This window comes from Rutidosis leptorrhynchoides, chromosome 7 (assembly GCF_046630445.1).
Source record: "Rutidosis leptorrhynchoides isolate AG116_Rl617_1_P2 chromosome 7, CSIRO_AGI_Rlap_v1, whole genome shotgun sequence".
Taxonomy (NCBI): Eukaryota; Viridiplantae; Streptophyta; class Magnoliopsida; order Asterales; family Asteraceae; genus Rutidosis; species Rutidosis leptorrhynchoides.
The window spans coordinates 380803630-380829180 of NC_092339.1; positions in this window are offsets into that span (position 1 = coordinate 380803630).

Below are 25551 nucleotides of genomic sequence, written 5' to 3' on the forward strand. Positions count from 1 at the left end.
TATAGTTTAATTGTAACAGTAATGTAATGTAGGCCACGAGATTTCGTATTCAAAACAGTATGAAAAGTATATGCTTAACCGTGGGCACTTGGTAACTAACTTAACGAAAGTATCACCCCCTAAAAGTACACTTGGCGAGTGCGTAAGTTTACGAAGTATTAAACACCCATTAAATGCTAGCGCGACTAGCCCGAGTGGGGATGTCAAACCCTATGGATCCATATCTAAGATTCGCGTTCACCGGTTCAAAAACCAATGACTAACATTACCGAGCTAAGGGGAAAGTTTATGCCGTTATATCACCCACACATATATAAAGTTTAAGCACTCGTGCCTAGTAAGTAAAACATAAAAAGCGCATGTATTCTCAATCCTAAAAATAGTTGAAGTAAAAAAGGGAGCTAAGACTTACAGTGGAAGTGCGGTAAAAGTCGATACGAGGTAAGTAAGCAAGTAAGTCGGTCCGAAAGGTCCTCAACCTATGTTAAAAGTTACTAAGTCAGTAAATCGTCCCAAAGGGTTTAAAAGTACGTAATTTAAGTCCTAAGTATCATCAACATCAACATCATACGTAAAAAGTAAAGTAAGTTTTCAATCAAGAATAGAGATCGAAACAAAGATTGACTTCGTTCAGCAGCTACGACCTCTATACAAACTGAAATGATGTGAGACTAGTGGCCAAAGATCCGTATATTAGTCCTCTAACCACTGACCAATTTTCAGAACCTAGCTCGTCTTCGTTTGACCGTGGTGATGGTTTAAGTGCGAGTAGGTCAGAAATTTCAGCATAACATTACAAAGGCGTTGTGACTTTCGGAAGGCTATAAATCCTAAACCGTATATCGGATTTAGGCGAGTCTCAAACGAAAAGTCATCTACAATATCTGGAAATCAACTTTTCCAGAAGCCCAAGAACCTGACCAGACCCTGAAAAACAGAAAGCAAGTGCTCCGGTGGGTTTCTTGGTGTTTGATGCTCATCACGGTTCTCATCCTTGATGCGTATGAGCCTCAAGTGTACAAGTCTTGATGTTTTAGCATCACTTTAACCAAGGTTTAACCATAAACACACAAAGTTAGGACTAAGAAATAAAATACAACTCTTGTGATAGTTTGAGCAAGGTGATGAACCAAAGTTACATCAATTTCTTAGTTCCAACATAAATACAAGTCCTATTAAGCTATAAACTTTGAATCCAACTAAATAAGCAAGACCTTAAGCTATAGAACTTAGATCTTAGATAAACATTAAAGACCTTCGACTAAAAAGTCTAGATCTCATGTTCTTGGTGAAACCCTAAGTCATAATACTTAGACTTTCAACTTTTACACAACCATAAGTTACAAAACTTAGATCTTGTAAAGTAAAGTGAACACAAGTTAATGAATTCTTGTTTTGACAAGCTAGATGACCATAAGTTACTTAACTTAGATAAACTTTAAATGAGTGAAAGTTATAAGCTAGAAAGCTTAAACTTTCTTGTTCTTGAACCTTCAAAGTTAGACTTTGGTTACAAGATTTATGAGATCAAAGTTAACAAGTAAATCTTTGACAAAGGAGCTTACATAAATCAAATTTCTCAATCATAAATGATAAATTTATAGTTAAAACTAAACAAGTTCAAGTTTGGATTCTTTACATAAAGAGATATCAAGTCAAAAGCTTGAATCTTCATAACATGAACTTTAAAGTTCCAATACTTGAACACAAAGAGGATCTTAAAGTATTTGATCCTTAGATTTATTGCAAGTTGCATGTAGAACCAAAAGCTACAAAGCTTTGATCCTTGTTCTTGCTTCTTTATCATACAAGTAGTTACAGAATGCAAGATAACATAAGGATTTTAGTTACAAAAACCAAATTCCAAAAATAACAAAAAGATGATGATGATTTCAGTTTTGGAAGCAAAAAAAGAAGAAAGAATAGAGTTTAAACCTTCAAGTTCTTCAAGTAATTTTGAGAGAAAAGTTAGAGAGATACTTGAGAGAAAAAGAGTGTGTGTTTTTGAAATGAAATGAGATGTTTAAAATGAAATGGTGGTGGTGGTGGGAGCCCTCTAGGCCGACGGTCACAATAGGTGGGGTGAGGGGGACCATTTGCTTGGCATGGGTGGTAGTACATGCTGGTGTAGGTAAATGTTGGGTGGCATGGAACATAAGGTTAAAATGTGTAAGCATTAGTACCAAGCATGCTTAATACTTGTCTTATTTACTAATGGGTTTTGTCTTATGCTTCATGGGCTAACTAGTCCATTAATTAGTCCATTAAGTGAGTCCATTAAATTAAGTAGGTTGGGCCTTATATAAGCTAGGTCCATTAAGGGCTTAAGTCCATTAAAACTAACTAGTAAGCATTAGTAAACACTAAGCATAATTAAGGAACCATAAAGCCAAGTAATTGTCATAAATAAATAACAATTATGTTTACGTAGTCATAATATTCCAATTATGACAAAAGTTTAACGTGCACTAAGTACGTAGCTGGTTTTAAACAATAAGTGGCACTAACGTTCGTAAATGTATTCAAGGATTATCTTAAGTAACTAAGTACTTAAAAACACGTTGTAAGGCATTAACGAAAGTAATTAACATAATTAATGATCCCAGCAATTAATCTAACTCAGTACGCACAAATACGCAGTTTCGTGAAAGTAATAAATATAATTAAAATTCAAAAAAGTCGGGTCGTTACAGATTTCCCTGTGCTATATTAGCCATAGGATATCTGGATCTTTGCGCTTCTTTTTCTGGTGAGTATCGTTTAGGTGGTACACCTCTATTGATTCTTTGAGGTAGTACATATCTTGAGGCAGTTTCATTTGGGTTTGACTGTATGTTGTCTGAGGATTTGATGTCATCGGGAATTGGGTTGTTTTGGGTTTCATGGATTGTTTCATCGTTTGAGGCAGTTTTGGTAGATTGAGAATCTTGTGTTGTTTCTTCGTTTGGTGTGGATGTTTGGATGTTGTCGGTGTTTGGTGCGGGTGTTTGGATATTGTCGGTGTTTGGTGTGGATGTTTGGATATTGTCGGTGTTTGGTGTAGATGTTTGGATGTTGTCGGGAATTGAGACGGGTGTTTGTGTACTTTCGGTGTTAGGCGTCCATTGTGTCCAACTAAGAGTGTCGATATCTTCTTTCCCCCCCCTCACTCGTAAGTTGGGTATCGTAAAAATATTCGATTTTGAGGAAGTCACAATTCATTGTAGTGAAGACATGATGCCTTTTCTGGCTATAACATCGGTATCCTTTTTGGTTTATCCCATAACCAACCATAACACATTTTTCAGCACATGATCAAGTTTAGAGTGTTAGTTTTTTGGGATGTGAACAAAGACAGAACATCCAGAGATTCGTGGTTCAATACTAAGTGAGGTTGGACGTGTATGAAATTGGGAAAGTGTGTCTCTTGGAGTTTTTGTACCCAAAACTTTAGTAGGTAATCGATTAATAAGGTAGGTAGCAGAAGCAATGGCTTCGGGCCAAAAACTTTTCGGGACTTTAGATTCAATTAATTAAGCTCTTGTCATTTCTAAAAGTAGTCAATTTTTTCATTTGGCCACTCCATTTTGTTCGGGAGTATGAGCGCAAGAGGTTTGATGAATAATCCCGTTGTTTTCACAAAAAAGTTTCATTGAAGAATTAACAAATTCTCCCCCATTATCGGATCTCAAAATTTGTATGTTTTTGTTAAAGTGGGTTTGTATCATTTTATAAAAATGTGAAAATTTTTCAAACACTTCTGATTTGTGAGCTAGAAAGTAAATTCAGGTCATGCGTGAATGATCATCAATAAATATGACAAAATAATGGATGTTCTTCCCCCCAATAATCGGTGCCAGACCCCACACATTCGAATGAATTAAAGCAAAAGGTACACCTTTCCTCGTAATACTAGGTTTAAAACTACTCCGATGGCTTTTAGCCAAAATACAAGTTTCACAGTTTAAAGTAACATTTGATGGAAAAAGACTTGGAAATAAGTAAGTATCCGGCAGATGGGTGACCCAACCTTCTATTCCATAACCAAGCTTCCCTCGTAGGTGTTCCGTGAGCAAGCATACGGTACCTTGGTGGGTTACTTCGTTCATATAGTACAGCCCGCCCCGTTCGGTACCACGCCCAATAATCATCCCAGTCCTTATATCTTGAAGGATACAGAAAGTGGGATGCAATAAAACAGAACAGTTTAACTCTTTTGTAACGTGGCTAATAGATAAGAGTTTATGAGACAAGGTGGGAATATATAAACAATTTGATAATTTCATGGTCGGAGTGATTTCAATTTTCCCACCCCCTCAACTTGTACAATATTTTCATTAGCCGTTTGAATTTTATCAACCCGGGGTTTTGATTTGGAACAAAAATCCGATTTTTCAAAAGTCATGGTGTGAATGGCACCACAATAAAAAATCCATACGTTACTTTTTATGTTATTTGAAATAATATTGGCTTTTTCGGTAAAACGGGAGGTATTAGTTAAATTTTTATTTTCAAAATATACGTTCTTAGTTAAGTTTTTATTTTCAAAATTTTGGACCACAAAAACGTTAGACTTTCGGGCTTGATCTTGTTGGGCCTGATTAGCAGTTTGGATTTTATCAAAAACATTTACGTTCAACAATTTGGCCCTTTTAAAACCCTTTAAATTTTGGACCTTACTTCTCATTTCTTGTTTTGGCCCAACACCTTTTTAATTTAACCCAACCACCTTTTCTTTTAACTCACCCGTGACTTGTTTGGTTCCCAAAAAATTCTAGTCAATAGATTGATACGCGTGTGTGTGTTTCTTCCCAATACCTCTTGGTCTCACGCGTTTGTTATCCCCAGAATGTTTACCATCCTCACCCAAATTATCAGATCTATCAGAATTACAGTTTATGGGAATAGGAATTATCGATTGAAAAGGAGTTTTTAATCCCTCTTCTTCGATAGTTTGAAGGCATGTAAATCGGTTATGGTCCTTCCCTTTTATCGATTAATGATGAATGGGTTTTTCCCTTTTTACATCAATCGATTGTTGCAATTCGAATTTAAGGGCTTCTTTCTTATTACCTTAACCCATCTGGTATGTAATTTTTGTGACAAGTTAGGGTTTGAGGATTCTTTCCTCACCCATTTATTGTTTCTATCCAAATTCGATTTGAAATAAGGGTTTGGGCTTTAGTAGGAATCAATTTTGAGTTTAGAGTTATGACGACCCTCAATTTTTCATTTCTATTTTAACTGTTCAAATATTAGGACTTTATGTACTCGTAAACTTTGTTTAACAACTTTGATTAGATATTAACTTTTGATCAATATTTCCGTTATATAAAGTTTATGTATTTGTGTGTTATCTTTATTATACCGAATATATATATATATATATATATATATATACATATATATATATATATATATACATATATATATATATACATATATATATATATACATACATATATATATATATACATATATATATATATATACATACATATATATATATACATATACATATATATATATACATATATATATATATATATATATATATATATATATATATATATATATATATATATATATACTTAAAAGTGATATTATATAAACTATAAAAAAATACAAAATAATTGGAACAAATAAAAATTTATAAAAGATTAGGGTCAAATAAATAAATAAAATGTATTTAAATAATATAACCCTAATATTAATAATAATAATTATTATTATTATATAAAAAAATAAATAATATATATAAACAAATAAGTAAACTGTAAATAAATAAATAAAAGGGAGTAAGATACATGTAACAAGATTTTGGCTGTAGGATTTCTTAGAAGAGTTTAACTTGATCACTAAGTTTTGTTTGATCCTAGTTTAACTCAAATTCCTTCCTTAATCTCCAAGAATTAGAGTGCATTTAGGAAACTCCAAAATCTATATAAGCCATCGTGAATTTCCTGATTAGTCACCACAATTAAACCTGCAATCAAGTCGATCGTAAATCTCCTGCTTTCCCTCAATAAATTCAGTCGACTAATCTCCCTTCGACTAAACCACCCTCAAAACCCCTTGTGATGACCCGGGAATTTTCGACCAAATTTAAACCTAATCTTTATATGATTCCGACACAATAAGCAAAGTCTGTAATGTTGAGTCTCGAAAATTTTAAACTATGTTCATACATTCATTTAACCTTCGAATGTTCCCGAGGATTCACGAACAATTTTTTGTAAATAAACATGTGTATATTTATGTTAATGCAGAATTATATAATAATTTGAAATCTTAAAATATAGTTTAAATATTAGAATTAAAAATGTAAGATAAGATATAAAATAATTAAGTGTAATTTAAAATGAAGTTATATATATAAATATATATGATTAATATATTATAATATTGTATTAGTTATAAAATGTAAATAAACAATAAAAGCTATTATATGATATATGATTATTAAATATTACACATATATAAAACCAATTAAAATATAGTTGTTATAAAAATATTATTACTATTCTCATTAGTAATACCAATACCAGTGTTATTAATATTATTATTTTAAATATATAATCTATAGATATGATATATAAAATGTTATAGTATTATTGGTACTTATATTATTAATAATAGTAATATTATTATAATTAGTATATTTATGATCACCATTAATAATGTTATTATTATCATCATTTTCATTACCCTTATCATTTTACCTATTATCATTAGTATTATGTTGTTATTAATAATAATAATAATATTATTATTATTATTAATATTATCAATATAATTATAATTAATATAAAATAAAAAATAAAAAAAGGGGCACGGGTTGTTATCTTCCCTATCTACTTTCCAATTTGTTTTGTTCTCTTGTACAGATTATTGGTGTCTCTAATTTTGTTTACAAATCGAATATTTCAACAGTTATGATCCAAAATCAGTTTCAAGTCATATTCTACTCTATTTATTTTATTTTTATTCATTTGTTCTTCTTTGATTTCTGGCGATACCTCTTACATTATAAACCAACGAATTATTCATATTTGTGGAGTTAACCATTCAAGTTAACACTCTCAATATCAATTGAAACCACCAATAATGTTTAAAAGCAGTTAAATTCATATATTTTTTTTATAAAGCTCGATACACTCTGTTGTATATCTTTTTCACCATATTTCGATTGCGCACAAATTTTCAAAAAGTAATAATGCAAAGTTGCTAGAAATCGTTCACTTAAACTTTCTGCAAAATTTTACGTTTCAATTTCTAACAACGAATTCGAATTTGCAAGTCAAAGTTATTTTTGTCAAAAGTCAACCAATTTGTTCATCCTAAAATTTGAGCTTGTTTTGATGTTTTAAGTCCAATTGACGATTCCAATAGCTTTTATGTATGATTAGAAAACTAATTCGTATTATAATCTTTAGCTATAACGTTGTAAAAATTGTTAATCGAATTTTTTTTATATCAAAAGTAGCGACAGCAGCTGATGCTGGGGGGTTTTTTTTTTATTTTTTTTTTCAAATCATTTAAACACTAAATTATCGTTTTTGTATTTATTTTTAGTCCTAAAACCAAATGTATAAGTGTTGTTGGAAAATATGATGATTTGGGTCGAGTAGTTAAAGAAGGAGGAGAGGAAGAAGATGAAACAGTTTAGTTGGTTAAATATTTTTGGGATGTATTCATAATCAGAAAAACAAGGCAGAGTCACTGGTTAAGTGTGTTATGGAGGAGCGGGAGGTCTAGGGTTCGAGGCCCGTCTACAACATTTCTTTTTACACAAAGATTATAAAGGGTATACCTTTTTATTTTTAATTTTATTATTATTATTATTATTATTATGATTATTATTATTATTACTAGTATTATTATTATTATTGTTATTGTTAGTATTAATGATTGTTAGTGTTACTAGTTCAATTATCAAAATTATTATTATTATTATTACAAAAATAAGTAGTAGTTATCATTTATTGTTATTATCATAATTATCATTATAAACATGATTGTTATTATTATTAATGTTGTTACTAAAATTATTATCGTCATAATCCTATCATTCTTATGTATTATTATTATTATTATTATTATTATTATTATTATTATTATTATTATTATTATTATTATTATTATTATTATTATTATTATTATTATTATTATTATTATTATTAGACAAAATTGCTGAAATAGTCCCTGTGGTTTGTACCAAAATGCTAGTTTCGTCCCTGTGCTTTTTTTTGATGGATTTGGTCCCGGTGGTTTGTAAAAGTTGCTGATTTAGTCCCTCTGATCGACGGCCGTCAAAAAAGACCGTTAACTCCAGTCATGTGCCAGACATGTGAGGGTATTTTTGTCAGTTTCTTTCCTTTATTTAAAAAATTGCTGAAATCGTCCCTGTGGTTTGTACCAAAATTGCTAAAATGGTCCCCGTGCTTTGTAAAAAAATTGTTGAAATCTTTATTCTAAAAATGTTTTCTTCCTCACCTTCATCTTTATCGCCAAAAAAACATGAACAAACCCTAAATTCATTTTAATAAACTTACAAACTATAAACTCTAAATTATACTCAAATTCACATCAGATTCTTCAAAATCTATTCATATTATTCAAACCAATTAATAAATATAATTTCATATATGCAAAAAAAATTTATAAAAAAAACCGAATATGAATCTGGGTTTCGTACTCAGATAAATATACAAACTATAAACTCTAAATTAAACTCAAATCCACCATTTTCACATTCAATTGCAAATTACTAAGTTGATACCTTCAATCGAAAATCGCCGGCACCAACAGATCTGGAAAATAACCAACAGATCTGGAAAATTAAAACTCTCAAGAACACCAAATTCATTTCCATTAAACATTACAAGAACTTATTAAAATCAAATAATCAAATCCTAATCAACACCAAACATAAATTAATTAAATTCACTTCCACCACCGCCCTCCTTTTCCTCTCATCTTCATCCTTAGCTCATTAATATGCAAATCCTATTCAAGGAAGTTGCTCTATACAAAACGAAAAGCTAACGCAAATTAAAATAATATTTTGCAATTATGAGTAATATACATCTACATGTACATAACAGTACCACGTGATACTTACAAATCAAGTAGAAACAGAAGACTAGTAGCAGCAGAAAGAGAGTTGGATATTGAATTACCCAATTGTCAAAAGCAAACTTCCCAACCGTCACCATCTCCGGCGAACTTTCGTTTTCTCTGACGAGAGCTGCAACAACCGAGTTTCAAATTTGTAGATCTAATCGGTTTGTAGATCTTATCGCTTTTCAGATTTGTAACAACAATCGATCTTTGATTTCAGATCTGATGTCTGATTGCAGATCTTAATTGAAAATGGGTTTGAAATTAAATGGGTTTATTATTAATTTGATTTCATTTTAGAAGCAAAAAAGTTTAACAGGTTCTCTATGTATTTGTGTGTGAATGTGCCGATTGTAAAGGGGTTCCAATGAAGAATAAAATGTCAAATACTAACAGTCTTTTTATTATTGATTTTGATGAATTTGGTGGCGTTTAATTTATATTTGTGTTTATAGGAACAATATTACAGAGTATTATTTATATATATTTATGAATATAGCTGAAATGTACAGATCATGAATTTGTGTTAATTATGGAATTTGTGATTTGGTACAAATCACAGGGACCAATTCAGCAATTTTAGTAGGGACCAATTCAGCAATTTTAGTACAAATCACAGGGACCAATTCAGCAATTTTAGTACAAACCACAGGGACCATTTCAGCAATTTTGCTAATAAATGAAAGAAACTGACGAAAATACCCTCACATGTCTGGCACATGACTGGAGTTAACGGCATTTTTGACGACCGTCGGTCAGAGGGACTAAATCAGCAACTTTTACAAACCACCGGGACCAAATCCATCAAAAAAAAAGCACAGGGACTAAACCAGCGTTTTGGTACAAACCACAGGGACTATTTCAGCAATTTTGTCTTATTATTATTATTATTATTATTATTATTATTATTATTATTATTATTAACGTGATTACGATTAAATGTATTGTTATTCGTTAATATTGTTGTTACTATTATTGTTATTTATATAGAAATCAATAAGTATAATTTTCTTAAAATCTTAAAAATTACTAGTATTATCATTACTAATAATATTATTATTAGTGCTACTAATATTGTATTATTACTGCTCGTATCATTATTATTGTAAATAATATCATTTATATTATTATTATGAATTTTCATTATAGGTATTGTTACTACTAAAAATTATTATCATTTATATTATTTATACAAAGATTATATTTTTGTAATCCTTAAAAACTATCATTTTTATTATTATCAGTAATATCTATACTATTATTAATAAACTAAGTATAATTAGGAAAATAAAAGTTTAAAAGGTATGGATAAGAATGTAAGTATAAAGATTGAAGATTATATATATATAAAGATATCTTTTATATACACAACTTAATTATATTAAAATTATTATGTACGAAAATGAAGATATATAAATAAATAATGAAACTTATAAAGTAATAAATATAACAATTCTATTACTAATAATAATATATATATTTATTCGAATACAAGAATATGTTTTAATACATATATGAATGATATAGGTTCGTGAATCCGAGGTCAACCCTGCATTGTTTAGTTGTTCAATGTCGTCGTATGTATTTTTACTACAAAATACATTAGGTGAGTTTCATTTGCTCTCTTTTTAAATGCTTTTGCAATATATATTTTTGGGACTGAGAATACATGCGCTATTTTATTAAATGCTTTACGAAATAGACACAAGTAATCGAAACTACATTCTATGGTTGAATTATCGAAATCGAATATGCCCCTTTTTATTAAGTCTGGTAATCTAAGAATTAGGGAACAGACACCCTAATTGATGCGAACTCTAAAGATAGATCTATCAGGCCCAACAAGCCCCATCCAAAGTACCGGATGCTTTAGTACTTCGAAATTTATATCATGTCCGAAGGAGGATCCCGGAATGATGGGGATATTCTTATATGCATATTGTGAATGTCGATTACCAGGTGTTCAATCCATATGAATGATATTTTGTCTCTATGCATGGGACGTATATTTATGAGGACTGTATATGGAAATCTTGTGGTCTATTAAAATGATGATAATGGTTATTTATGTTAAACTAATGAACTCACCAACCTTTTGGTTGACACTTTAAAGCATGTTTATTCTCAGGTACGAAGGAAATCTTCCGCTGTGTAATTGCTAATTTTAAAGATATTACTTGGAATCATTCATGACATATTTCAAAAGACGTTGCATTCGAGTCGTTGAGATCATCAAGATTATTATTAAATCAGTTATAGTTAGATATATTATAAAATGGTATGCATGCCGTCAACTTTCGTTGTAATGAAAGATTGTCTTTTCAAAAACGAATGCAATATTTGTAAAATGTATCATATAGAGGTCAAATACCTCGCGATGTAATCAACTATTGTGAATCGTTTATAATCGATATGGACTTCATCCGGATGGATTAGGATGAGTCCTTTCAGTTGGTATCAGAGCGGTGGTCTTAGCGAACCATGTCTGCATTAGTGTGTCTAACTGATAAGTCGTTAGGATGCATTAGTGAGTCTGGACTTCGACCGTGTCTGCATGTCAAAAGTTTTGCTTATCATTTGGTGTCAAAAAAAAAAATTACCTACTTATCATTCTTAGAGAATCACTTGCTTATCATTCTTAGTCTAGACACGTGTTACTGCATTGACTACATGAATAGTGTATAGACAAAATTCATATCTTAGCGTATCTGCTACTTCATATCTTAGCGTATCTGTTACTGTAACTTTGCCTGACAACTTCCGTAGATTCCTCCGTAACTTATGGGATTTTAGTATTATATATGCATATGTAAATTATGTATTGCAGGGTACTAATCTACATCCTATAATCTATTTCTTATCGAAAATCCTTCATCTGATCGTACGAGATGAATACTACAACCAGTTCGAGTCCCTCAGATTCCGATAGCTATTCCGATAGTTATTCCGACAGCTATTCCGACATAGATGTTCACCTAAGCTCCGAAAATAGCGTCATCGGCATGAATCAACCAATCAGCCATTATCAATTCATCTGATGGGTTCGTAGTCGACTTAATTAATGGAAACGCGCAGAAGGCAATCCCTTCCACCAACTGAATTCACCTCTTGACAATGAACCTGAAGCGTTTACAGCTAACCTGTTCGAGACACCATTTTCAGTCTCATTTCCGGGGTAACTCGACAAGATTATATTCTATTCTCAATTCTAAACTTTATTCATTCGCTCGTTCCTACCGACAACCATTCCGGAGTAATAAGTCAACGAGCTTCGCGCCCGAGTTGTAACCTTGGAAAATATGGTGCAAAACGTACCAGCTTCAACAACATCACCGGCACCAATAGTACCATCAATAACAGCATCAGTACCATCAACAATCCATGCCTCAACATCTCATTCTGTACCTCGAGTATAATCATCGTTCTACGTATCGTTCTACATCAATTATCTTTATTCTTCATGGCGATTAAGTAATCTCTAAATGTTTTAGAGATTATGTATTCTAGTTCTAACGGTAAACTAAATGAGTTTAATATCATATTAACTCAATGAATCCATGATTACATCTAAAAAATATATATATATATATATGTTTTCATAAAGATTGTAATTAAAATTCTTTTGTACAAACTGTTAATGGTGAAAATATTTTAACGGGTAGGTAATACCCAAGGAATATTTAGATTTCACACCAATAAGTCACACTGTACATTCTGCAAATCTGATTCAACATTCATTTACTATTCTTCTTACATCCACAGATATACGTATCCGTTTGTCGCAGAATAACCATTTTCATTCAATTTCATATTTGGATTTTTACCTATCAGAATCCAACAAGTGGCATAATGAAGAAAACATTTGATAAAATAAAATTTGTTAGAAACAGACAAATTAACTATGAGGAATTTTGTTAAGAATTCACGCTAACAAAATTTTAGCTAACTGTTCCTAGCTAACTGTTAATTCCGTATTACATTTATTTATCGCAATTTATTTATCTCAATTTAATTATCGCAATTTTATTTATCGTTATTTAATTTCTGTTATTTACTTTACGCATTTAATTTATCGTCATTTAATTTCTGTTATTTATTTTACGCACTTTAAATATCGGGACACGTATATAAGGTTTTGACATATCATATCAACGCATCTATATATATTATTTGGAACCACCATAGACACTCTATATGCAGTAATGATCGAGTTCTCTATACAGGGTTGAGGTTGATTCTATAATAATATATATACTTTGAGTTGTGATCTAGTCTGAGACGTATACAGGTCACGACACGTATTAATTAATTCAAATATTATATTAAACTATATATGAATTATTGGACTGTCGACTGTGGACTGTCGACTGTGGACTAATAACATTGGACAATTAAAATGAATTAAAATATTGATTATAACATATGAAACTAAACAATTCTTCAAGTTTGCCACTTGATTTCGTCTTAAGCCTTATTTGTATATTCACGATTACATCCTACGTTCAAACCTTTCATGATTCTTGAAAACACCTCAATCGATAGGATGAATAAACCGCACTTCATCTACGGAAGGAAAGATTTATGCATATAGTTATGCACCTGAGAAACTCTCGGCAATTGAGTAAAAGTTTAACACGTAGCCGCGTCAGATCCTTTGGCATTTATTAGCAAAAATAACTTTGCGATCCCTTTTCAAGGTAGCCAATTTTGTCACAGCTACAGCAAGTCAACTTCGACTTTTCATTCGAAGTAGTCTTACTATAATCCGGATATATACGATTACCCTTTTGATACCAGAGAATTCTTTTATATTCCACCATATTACCAGCAGACATGCCAGCAACCTCGTTACTTCTTGACTTAAATCTCTCTGACAAACCATTATATTTATTCATTGAAACCCTATCATATACTCATCCGTATCTTGTAACGAGAACTGCCATACCAATTACCGGGAATCAGCAATCAGTACTTTGAAAACTCACAGCATATCTACATCAACAGTTATATGTATGACATTTATCTCTTAGAATTATGATCTCTCCGTCTGGAATTCTGAAAATCACTCAGTCACAAATCAATACTCTGAATGTTGAAAAAGCTGAATGAAGCAGCAGAAACCATAGACAACTGTAAACGACTATAATCATCGAAAGTTTGATGATAAAGAATAGTATGTTGGAAAAGCTCAGAAAAGTTTGAACTGGAAAACAGATTGAGCTAACCACGAAGGAGACCGAGGAAAAATACAAGGACCATACCATATATTCAAAGAATCCAGGTAGATCTGGATATGATGAAACCTTCAAAGAATATCTTGCTCCGAAGTCATGTTAAAATCTTGCGGAAAATCTTTCTCCATCAACCATCAAACTTAGAAATTTCAAAATATCATCATCAATATCTTCGATATTTCTGAGGATATTTTCATAAATATTCTCGTCTAAAATTATATACCTCTTAGTGCTTCCTGTGTATCATTATATCAGAAACATTCAATAGAAAATTTAGTATCAAAAAGCAGATTATGCGAAACTATGAAGAAAGTCGTGGACAAATCACAAAGAATAAGTTTGACTTCAAAGAATCCAAATGATTCAATGCCTGCTGAAGTCTTTAGTGAATATCTTGCTCCTTACTCTAAACCCTTGCAGACAATAGTTTCTATCATCCTCTGATCTTAGATATTTCGAGATATTATCGTATCTTTCATTATAAATATCCTCCATATTTTTGAAGATATTTTCATAACTGTTCTTATCTGAAATCATTAATCTCTTCGTGCTATCAGTGTTACATCATATAGAAACTGTTAGTTTCTATATTCTGTAAACTTTCGAGCTTAAAATATGAATGTTATTGAAGTAATGTTGGGAACTGATGCATGAGTTAGTATAATATAATGACACTTGATCAACGTGATTATATTAAAGTAAGTCATGCTGAGTTTCTAATGGGACGTGATGATTCACAGAATCATAACGTCATCACGTGCCATGTTACATAACTCTTTTATTTAACTTCTGAACATATCAAGAAAGTATATTCTTGATAGTTCTATTCTCAGCGAATCTGGTAATTTGACAAATCAAATCGTGCTATTACGTTCCTCCTTATTTACAACATTAATAGTGTTCATTCTGAAACTTATATCTGCGAATTTTAGACCATTACAAGAGATGCCAAATCGCCAGAAGAAGAAACGAAGGGACAAAGCTCTGAAATAGAAATTGGAGTATAAATCGCAGCAAATAGGAGAGGGTATTAACTGGGGATGACAATGATTGTAGGAAACAGAAATAAGGACATTGAAATATAAGGGGAGATATAAAGCCCAATAACAACACGGAAATTACAGACCGTGTATATCAATGTTTATCGTCACATAAAGACACGGGAGAATTAAAAACACTATAACACTAAGGGCGAAGTAAAAGAAAATAGATTCCTCTGGTGGAAGTTGGAAAAAGGAGAATGATTGTTGCAATAGTAAGGATGAGAACAAGGATCAGAACTGGATTAAGCATTTTTAGAATCTTTTGGATGTATGAAACAAGTAGGAAAGTATAGGAATAATGAGAATAATGGAACGGAAGAGTTTAATTTATAATGGAAATATCAGACAGTGTAATCGAAGCAGATCACCGTATTTAATTAGAGAAATCTTAATTTCTTTATTCGCCGAAAAATCAAATCTTTAGATTTCGAAGATTTTCTCTAAATCCCTTGAATTCCAGAATTCAAGCAAGTCAACGTCAAAAGCTAAGACACACCTTATTTTTTAATTTCAACCCTGACTCTATCAAAAGTTAAGATGAATCTTTACTTTCCTATTTCACTCTTTGGTGATAGCTTCATTCGTACTCTTCGAATAATCGAATCATTTTATCCGTATTACTCAATGATGATAAAAATCTAATTATCAACTCATACTCATCATGAAAACATTTTTATTGTTAGCCATGACCACCTCACTCAAATTTCGGGACGAAATTTCTTTAACGGGTAGGTACTGTGATGACCCGGGAATTTCCGACCAAATTTAAACCTAATCTTTATATGATTCCGACACGATAAGCAAAGTCTGTAATGTTGAGTCTCGAAAATTTTAAACTATGTTCATACATTCATTTAACCTTCGAATGTTCCCGAGGATTCACGAACAATTTTTTGTAAATAAACATGTGTATATTTATGTTAATGCAGAATTATATAATAATTTGATATTTTAAAATATAGTTTAAATATTAGAATTAAAAATGTAAGATAAGATATAAAATAATTAAGTGTAATTTAAAATGAAGTTATATATATAAATATATATGATTAATATATTATAATATTGTATTAGTTATAAAATGTAAATAAACAATAAAAGCTATTATATGATATATGATTATTAAATATTACACATATATAAAACCAATTAAAATATAGTTGTTATAAAAATATTATTACTATTCTCATTAGTAATACCAATACCAGTGTTATTAATAATATTATTTTAAATATATAATTTATAGATATGATATATAAAATGTTATAGTATTATTGGTACTTATATTATTAATAATAGTAATATTATTATAATTAGTATATTTATGATCACCATTAATAATGTTATTATTATCATCATTTTCATTACCCTTATCATTTTACCTATTATCATTAGTGTTATGTTGTTATTAATAATAATAATAATAATATTATTATTATTAATATTATCAATATAATTATAATTAATATATAATAAAAAATAAAAAAAAGGGCACGGGTTGTTATCTTCCCTATCTACTTTCCAATTTGTTTTGTTCTCTTGTACAGATTGTTGGTGTCTCTAATTTTGTTTACAAATCGAATATTTCAACAGTTATGATCCAAAATCAGTTTCAAGTCATATTCTACTGTATTTATTTTATTTTTATTCATTTGTTCTTCTTTGATTTCTGGCGATACCTCTTACATTATAAACCAATGAATTATTCATATTTGTGGAGTTAACCATTCAAGTTAACACTCTCAATATCAATTGAAACCACCAATAATGTTTAAAAGCAGTTAAATTCATATTTTTTTTTTTATAAAGCTCGATACACTCTGTTGTATATCTTTTTCACCATATTTCGATTGCGAACAAATTTTCAAAAAGTAATAATGCAAAGTTGCTAGAAATCGTTCACTTAAACTTTCTGCAAAATTTTACGTTTCAATTTCTAACAACGAATTCGAATTTGCAAGTCAAAGTTATTTTTGTCAAAAGTCAACCAATTTGTTCATCCTAAAATTTGAGCTTGTTTTGATGTTTTAAGTCCAATTGACGATTCCAATAGCTTTTATGTATGATTAGAAAACTAATTCGTATTATAATCTTTAACTATAACGTTGTAAAAATTGTTAATCGAATTTTTTATTATCAAAAGTAGCGACAGCAGCTGATGCTGGGGTTTTTTTTTTTAATTTTATTTTTCAAATCATTTAAACACTAAATTATCCTTTTTGTATTTATTTTTAGTCCTAAAACCAAATGTATAAGTGTTGTTGGAAAATATGATGATTTGGGTCGAGTAGTTAAAGAAGGAGGAGAGGAAGAAGATGAAACAGTTTAGTTGGTTAAATATTTTTGGGATGTATTCATAATCAGAAAAACAAGGCAGAGTCACTGGTTAAGTGTGTTATGGAGGAGCGGGAGGTCTAGGGTTCGAGGCCCGTCTACAACATTTCTTTTTACACAAAGATTATAAAGGGTATACCTTTTTATTTTTAATTTTATTATTATTATTATTATTATTATTATTATTATTATTATTATTATTATTATTATTATTATTATGATTATTATTATTATTACTAGTATTATTATTATTATTATTGTTATTGTTATTATTAATGATTGTTAGTGTTACTAGTACAATTATCAAAATTATTATTATTATTTTTACAAAAATAAGTAGTAGTTATCATTTATTGTTATTATCATAATTATCATTATAAACATGATTGTTATTATTATTAATGTTGTTACTAAAATTATTATCGTCATAATCCTATCATTCTTATGTATTATTATTATTATTATTATCATTATTATTATTATTATTATTATTATTATTATTATTATTATTATTATTATTATTATTATTATTATTAACGTGATTACGATTAAATGTATTGTTATTCGTTAATATTGTTGTTACTATTATTGTTATTTATATAGAAATCAATAAGTATAATTTTCTTAAAATCTTAAAAATTACTAGTATTATCATTACTAATAATATTATTATTAGTGCTACTATTATTGTATTATTACTGCTCGTATCATTATTATTGTAAATAATATCATTTATATTATTATTATGAATGTTCATTATAGGTATTGTTACTACTAAAAATTATTATCATTTATATTATTTATACAAAGATTATATTTTTGTAATCTTTAAAAACTATCATTTTTATTATTATCAGTAATATCTATACTATTATTAATAAACTAAGTATAATTAGGAAAATAAAAGTTTAAAAGGTATGGATAAGAATGTAAGTATAAAGATTGAAGATTATATATATATAAAGATATCTTTTATATACACAACTTAATTATATTAAAATTATTATGTACGAAAATGAAGATATATAAATAAATAATGAAACTTATAAAGTAATAAATATAACAATTCTATTACTAATAATAATATATATATTTATTCGAATACAAGAATATGTTTTAATACATATATGAATGATATAGGTTCGTGAATCCGAGGTCAACCCTGCATTGTTTAGTTGTTCAATGTCGTCGTATGTATTTTTACTACAAAATACATTAGGTGAGTTTCATTTGCTCCCTTTTTAAATGCTTTTGCAATATATATTTTTGGGACTGAGAATACATGCACTATTTTATTAAATGCTTTACGAAATAGACACAAGTAATCGAAACTACATTCTATGGTTGAATTATCGAAATCGAATATGCCCCTTTTTATTAAGTCTGGTAATCTAAGAATTAGGGAACAGACACCCTAATTGACGCGAACTCTAAAGATAGATCTATCGGGCCCAACAAGCCCCATCCAAAGTACCAGATGCTTTAGTACTTCGAAATTTATATCATGTCCGAAGGAGGATCCCGGAATGATGGGGATATTCTTATATGCATATTGTGAATGTCGATTACCAGGTGTTCAATCCATATGAATGATATTTTGTCTCTATGCATGGGACGTATATTTATGAGGATTGTATATGGAAATCTTGTGGTCTATTAAAATGATGATAATGGTTATTTATGTTAAACTAATGAACTCACCAACCTTTTGGTGGACACTTTAAAGCATGTTTATTCTCAGGTACGAAGGAAATCTTCCGCTGTGTAATTGCTCATTTTAAAGATATTACTTGAAATCATTCATGACATATTTCAAAAGACGTTGCATTCGAGTCATTGAGATCATCAAGATTATTATTAAATCAGTTATAGTTAGATATATTATAAAATGATATGCATGCTGTCAACTTTCGTTGTAATGAAAGATTGTCTTTTCAAAAACGAATGCAATGTTTGTAAAATGTATCATATAGAGGTCAAATACCTCGCGATGTAATCAACTATTGTGAATCATTTATAATCGATATGGACTTCATTCGTATGGATTAGGACGGGTCCTTTCACCCCTAACCTGCAATCGTTAATCATCATCATCATTCGCCTGTTTTCTCCTGCTGCAATCGTTGAACATCACCACCCTTCACAGCCTTCTGTCACGTCCAAAACAGCCAGTAATTGAGTAAGTTTCTCTTCTGTTTCTGCTGTATTTGTTTGACACCACAACAGCCCTTTTATGTTTGATTTTTGATGTTTGTTTTTTTCCTTCTGTTTCTTGCGTGATCAAGCAGCCCAAAACAATCCATATTTACTGCTAAACCTGCTGCTACCTGCTGCTACCTGCTGTTGTGTGTTCTCAGTTTCCTATCGAGCAGATTAGACCTAAAAGGACCCCAATTGGGTCGTGCTGCTGCTGTAATCTGCTTCTATTTTCTGTCTTTCTACTTCGCGTTATCACACTCTCAATCTTGCTTAAGGTAGTCCTAAAACCCTAGTTTAATCATACTTTTAAATCAATTACAATTAGGTTGTTAAAAGTGTTATGAGGTTTAATAAAGATGATTATTTATAAGTATTATATTAAGTATGATCATGACTATTAAGATCAAGTTGTAATGTTATAAAATCAAGTATGAATTATGATTTAATGTGAAAAGTTTAGGTTATGAATACGAATTGATTATGGCTAAAAATATGATTAGTTATTATGATATAAAGTCATGATTTTATGTTAATAAGATACTAGGTTGAATTAGGTATGATCATGAAGTTAGTTAATGTTAGTTGAAGATTATGGCTAAGATTAAAAGATGGTGGTTAAACAAGAACACGTATTGTGTAATGGTAGAAGTTTAGGTTAATAAGACTAAGAATTTTGATGAAACTAGGTTATGATTATGAAAAGTTATGATTTTATGTGAAAAGTTATTAAATAGTTAGTAAAGGTAGATAAAGATTTTGATTAATGATATAAATAAGGTTGTTAGGATTAAAAGATTAAAAGAAGATTAGGGTTAGAAGACTTGGATAATACATGATTAATAAGAGTTAGGGTTAATAAATATGACTTGTTATTATGTTGAAAACTTATGATTTTATGTTAAAGATATTAAGGTTATGATAATTAGATTATGATTTCATGTGCATGAGTTAAATTAATAAGTAATAATGAAGATGATATACGTGCATGCATGCATGCATACGTACGTATGTGCATGTATACACTGTATGTATATGTGTGTGTATATGTAAATATATGCATATGTGTATATATATGTACGTGTGTATGTATATATGAATGTGTATTATGTAAAGTATAAGTTAGTAAACTTAATAAAAATAAAAGTGATAAGTATATGTATATGTACCATCTTACACTATTATATATAAGTAACACATACATCTACTATATATATATATATATATATATATATATATATATATATATATATATATATATATATATATATATATATATATATATATATATATATATATATATATATATCATATAGTTATGAATACATATAAAATAATAATAAAGAATATATATGTATATGTGTGTATCACATAGAAGTATATTTATAGATGTAACGTATAATGATAGGTATATATATAAAAGTTGAATAATTAAAGATTAATAATACTATTATTAGTGTAACCTATACACGTATCTATATAGTAACTCTTAATGACACTAAGTATATTATCACTTATAAATATAGCTCTTCTCGAAAACGGTCACTGTCAATATAGTCTACTATATTAATAAACGAACTTTATGTCTATTAGACATCAACTAATCGAACATTATATCTCTAGGTTGAGATCTCCGTGTTCAACACTCCGATCATATAACCTGCATGGAATATCTATTTGTTATTAAGGTGAACTTCATAGCCCCACTTTTTACTATTTCTTAACTGTTTTATAACTTTGGGGTGAGACACATGCTTCCTTTTAAACTATTTTACGCTTAGACACAAGTACCCGCAAACTGTTTAACTGTGCTGACATGCTTTGATCCATGCTAAATCCCTACCATGATATCGTTAATTACTGGAATTTGGTAAGCTTAGTTATTGTGAATAGCGCTATTGAGAGTGACGTCTCTAACCATTTGACCGTTGGTCTTTGGTTACATAATAATGATTACGACACTGACAGTTCAAGGTGTCCAGGGGTAACTTTGTTTACGTTTCGATATCATAACTTCAGCATTTACTTTTGATAACTAAATCTTGTGGTCTAAAACTATATATATTAAACCTATATTGTTTACTCAACCATTTTGGTTGACACTTTAAGTATGTTTTGTCTCAGGTGAAGATTGCTAAAGATTATTTTCTTTTTGGACTTTGCTGCTTTTGGAGTCCGCATTTATACATTCATATTACTGCATTAAAACATTTAAATTCAATTGTAATGACATAATACTTTCCGCTGCTTTAATACATTGGTTATCAATTAAAACGTCTCATATAGAGTCGTTCTCATTTATACATACTTGTGTTGTGATATTGTGAAGTCATATTTCCCCGGCCCTATTTGGGGGTATGACAGAGTGGTATCAGAGCTAGGTTGTTATAGAGAACCAGGATTGCATTTTAAGTGTGCCTTATGTGTTGGTTAGGTGCCTTAGCAATCTATAGGACTATAACCTTTCCTGCCTTAGTTTGAAGTGTAATGCTCATATCTATGATTGCCTTACTATGCCCCCTTATATCCCTACCATCATACCGTGCCTTAGAATCTAGTTAGTACTCCTTCTCTAGGATTTATAGTCATCATCCAATCACCGTTTTGGACACCGAAGGATTCGACACTAAAGGATCTATCCGCACACCCAATTACTCACTTGTTTCACCATCATTATCACTAACTAACCCATACTACCTTTTCTTATCCATTGGTGTTGCTACCTAGTGCACCATAAACTCTTCAACTAATACTATTTTTGTGTATTGAAGATCAATGGCAACTCGTGGTGCTAACGCTCTTCCAAACGTCACTTTGACTCCCGCACCATTTCAACAACTGCTTGCTGCCGCCCAAGGCAACAATATTCAAGGAAACAACCAAGGAAACCCACCTACATCATGCACCTACAAGGAGTTTATGAACTGTAAGCCTCCATCCTTTAATAGGAATGAGGAAGCAGTCGAATTGACTCGCTGGTTCGAAAAACTCGAATCAATTTTTCGCATCTGTAACTGCACGGAGGTCGACCGAGTGAAGTATGCCACTCATACACTAAGTGGTCTTGCTTTGACTTAGTGGAACGCTTATGCCCAAATTGTAGGGCTAGATACTGCTAATGCTATTCCATGGGCTGTTGTGAAAAGAATGATGACGGATAAGTTTTGCCCAAGGAACTAAACTCAAAAGCTAGAAGTTGAGTTTTGGGAATTGAAGGTCATTGGTACTAACATTGAAGCTTATACCAACAGGTTTATAGAGTTGGTTTCTCTGTGCCCGGATATGGTACCAACTGAATAAAAGAAGATTGAGCGATACATAGAAGGTCTTCCTGATGAGATTCAAGGAAACGTAATTGCTGGTAGTAAGGAGACTTTAGATGCAGTGATACTTATGTCTCAAAATTTGATGATGGCTAAGAGGATAAAGGCCGCAGCTAATAAACAAGCCGAGGCTAAGTCTAGTGAGGGTAAGAGAAAGTTTGAACCATCTCAAGGTTTAAGCCAAGGTTCAAACAAGAAAGCTGTCGATAATTCTAGAGGTGGTTATGCTGGAACAAAACCAAAGTGTAATCGTTGTGATAGACATCATTATGGGAAGTGTTTGGCTGAGTGCACTAAGTGCAAAAAGGTGGGTCATATTGCTAAGTATTGTAAAACTTGCTATGGTTGTGGAGAAGTTGGACATTTCTGCAATCAGTGTCCAAAGAACCAGGATAAAATGGGAAATGCTAAAGACCGAGCTTTTGTGATGACTGCCGAGGAAGCTCGGGATAATGAGGAAGAAGGGGAAGAGGCACAATGAAGAGTTTTTGACAACTACAAGAGTCATTTAAATTTTCATAGTATTCTTTATGTTACCATTTAGTACTTTTACATTTTGGAAGATTTCGTTAAGTTTCTGTAATACTCTAGCTATTTTCTTTTAATGAAGGATGTTACTTTCTTCTCTTTTATTTTCCATTGAATCATTCACCTCGATGAAGATGAATATTGACTAGATGACATAGTAGTAACCTTATGGAGTGATAAAAGTGTGATTTAGAATAATATAATAACACTTGATCAACGTCATTATATTATGATAAGTCATACAGAAATCCTAATGGATCATGATGGGAATAAGATTTGATCAACCTTAGGACCACTGTGTACCATTACATACTCCTTATCACTATATTGTCAACTAAAAATATCAACCCTAGATATTATGTATCTTTTACTTATCAATTATCTACGCCCGGTGCTGTACCTATTGCATAGGTACCATACCTCTTAGCTCCATCCAAAAGGAAGGATTTATCTAACCAACTCCAAGAACTTTTGAAGAAAGGTTTCATTCGTCTTAGCTTGTCTCGGTAAGGAGCACCCGTTCTATTTGTCAAAAAGAAAGAGGGTACGTTGAGAATGTGTATTGATTGCCGAGATCTCAGCAAGCTAACCATCAAGAATTGTTATCCATTCCTGCTTATTGATGTAGTTTGACCGACTACAAGGATCAAGTATCTATTCGAAGATTGATCTTAGGTCGGGTTATCATCAATTGAGAGTCAAGTAAACTGATGTTTCTAAGACTACTTTCCTAACTCGTTATAGACATTATGAGTTTCTTGTCATGTCTTTTGGTTTAACTAATACTCCTGCTGTATTCATGGATCTTATGAACCATGCATGCAAACCTTATCTTGATAAATTCGTAACCGTTTTCATTAAGGACATCTTAATCTATTCCAAGAGCGAGAAAGAGCATGAGCAATATCTGCAATTGATTCTAGAGCTCTTAAAGAAGGAACAACTGTATGCCAAGTTTTCCAAGTGCCAACTTTGGCCGTGAACCATACAATTTCTTGAACATGTAGTTAATAGTGAAGGAATACATGTCAATCCTATAAATCACCAATACTCAGAAATTTTTCAAGAACTAGTCATGGAGGAAGTCCATAAGACTGGATATTCTAATCACCTAGGCTCTTTTAGCTGAAATTTCATACAATATCAACTCTCATTCAAGTAGGTCCCCACTGTAATTAAGTGTAGACTTTGCTTTAACAAAACGTTGACCAAATGATAATTTTTAGTCAACATTTCCTGTAAAATAAAGTTCATACATTTCACATCTCGAATCTTAAAAAGTGTCTTGTTGACGATATACTCGTTATTCCCTTGAATGATCTTCGCATTTATTTCACTTCATCGAAAAACCTAGAGAAGTTCTGGATCATGAGGATAAACGTTTGAAACAAAGCTTTATTCCTGTTGTTAAAATCTGTTGGAATTCACGAAGAGGCCCCGAGTATACCTGGGAAAGTGAAGACCAAATGAAACGGAAATATCCACATCTATTCTCAACTGTTGGTGCATCTGAGAAGTCCACCTAAAACTTCGGGACGAAGTTTTTATTAACGGGGAGGTACTATGACGACTCTCAATTTTTCATTTCTGTTTTAACTGTTCAAATATTAGGACTTTATGTACTCGTAAACTTTGTTTAACAACTTTGATTAGATATTAACTTTTGATCAATATTTCTGTTATATAAAGTTTATGTATTTGTGTGTTATCTTTATTATACCGACTATATATATATATATATATATATATATATATATTAATACTTAAAAGTGATATTATATAAACTATAAA